Genomic DNA, 2,241 nt, shown 5'->3' on the forward strand with positions numbered 1-2,241 from the left:
TTAATTTTGCACCAACCTAAGAGTAGGCTTTCACTTGAATGTTAGTATCAAACAGACTGTAGCATTCCAAAAGGACATAATGGGAAATGATCTCTTATTCTGTATTTTTTCAGTTCACATATTTTGAGCATTATTTTGGTATAAGACATATTTTGGTATAAGACATTGTCCTAGGTCTTAGGAATACAAAGATAAACAGAGCATAATCTCTATTCTCAAGAACTTGAAAATGCATTGAGGTCAAGGAAATGAAATTAACTAAGGCAAGTCAAATGGAATATTCAGGTGCTGTATAAGCGACATGTGTGGAGGTGAAGAAAAGGAAGTAAACCTCAGAGAAAAGAGACCAAGACATTTTAAATTCTAAACAGGTGTATCTGAGAATGATTTTAATAAAACAATAGAGAAGGAAACAAAATACACTTGAGAATGATTGAAAATCAGGAGCAAAGTCAGAGAACTGAGAACATGCCTGGCAGAAAAGTGTGGAAAGTATGAAGAGGACTGGTGTGGGCAGGAGGAGCTGCCGTTCAAAGGAAGAGCATGCAACACTCTAAAGGTCATTTTAAGGAGTTGCACTGCCCTTTTTGGTCAGTGAGGCACCTTGGTAGCTTTTTGATTCATACGATGATACAATCTTTGTTTTGGAAAGGTAACTACCATGAAGGATGAAATAAAAAGTCAGATGACTTTAGAGGACTGGATTGGTACCAGGGATAATAAAGAGTTGAATGTGGACAGACTGGTCACTAGAGGAAATGATTTTATATACTAAGTGGCTTTTCTGGAGTAAATGATGGACTATACTGATGGGCTGATAGGTTCTGAGCAATCCTATTATCAAGATGATGCTAAATTTTAATGATATAATTTTATAACTGCATTTGTCAGAGGTCAAGCTCCCTAAGAGCAGCACACATTTAGAGTATTCGTAAAATTCTTTCATTGGAGCATAAATATCAGAAAATGAAAAATTACATCTTTAGGAGAGAATCATCGATGTCATGATGTGGAATACAGGAAATTGGATTTAATGATAATTATTAGTGACTGGCAAAAGAATAGTAAATGTTTTCTTTTTTCCCTATAGTGTTTTGTGCCAACTTATATACATGTAGCTCTCTAAAACCACTTTTCAGAGAGCAGAGCACATTAAATGCATTCATGATTTGTAATTTAAAACTACAGTTGTGCGAAATTGCAGTTTAAGCTTGTATGGATCTAAACCCATTGAGTTTGAATTAAGATTTACAAATATGTACTAGGTTTGATAGGACAGTCATTGAATGAAAAATACAATTTGTGGCATAGAAATGCTGCAAAAATATGAAAATTTAAAATATGTATAAAATCTTTCTCAACAATATGTTTATTAGGTCTTAGGTGATGCATATAGCACATTTCAGAAGTCAATTGGGATGTGTAGTCTGAATGCCATGATTCTAAGCATCTTAATTTAAAAACAAATTGGAGGAACTTATTCTAGAGGTAATTATTTCAGAAAAACATCATGTCCTACAAAACTCATTCATAGTCAAGAGACTCATTAAACAAATCAACCTTTTAAAGTCCCTGGTTTTAAGTGGATATGGCTGAAACACATTTTTTTTTTTTTTTAGCCATAATTGTGCACACCTTCAATCAAAAGATAGTTGTAGAATTACTGTTAAATCCATGCAAAAAGGTGAAAAAGCAAGGTTAAATGTTGAAAAAAAATCATATGCCATCATGTTGGATAATACAAGAATTGTATTATCCTCTAATGAGTAGACTAATTACCAACTGATCCTAAAACACAGCTAGTGCAGGAATTAGCTCAGCAACTCTGCTTCTCAGCCCCAGTTGCACATTACAGTAGACATCACAGCATCATAGTGAGATTATCTCATTTAGTAGGGCTATTTAAAATTATCCCTAGATCATTTTAATGTGCAATCATGGTTGAGAACCACTGCTTTCCCACAAGATATTAACCAAGATGAAGCGCATGATTTTCCAGTTTCAGGATAATTTTTATTCCAGTAAACATCTTTATATTAAGATGCAATCTGGGTTCTTATAGCTTTCATCCATTGAAATTGCATCAGCGAGTTTTATTTTTAAAAAAGTGCTTCCTCATTTTTACTTATTTTATTTCCTAATAAAGTATGCATTATATAGCGGAAGGGTTATTTGCATTCATTTTTATTACTGCCAATAATAGTTGATACATAATATAGGTTTTCTATGAAGCTGACACTA

This window comes from Odocoileus virginianus, chromosome 5 (genome assembly GCF_023699985.2).
Source record: "Odocoileus virginianus isolate 20LAN1187 ecotype Illinois chromosome 5, Ovbor_1.2, whole genome shotgun sequence".
Classification (NCBI taxonomy): domain Eukaryota; kingdom Metazoa; phylum Chordata; class Mammalia; order Artiodactyla; family Cervidae; genus Odocoileus; species Odocoileus virginianus.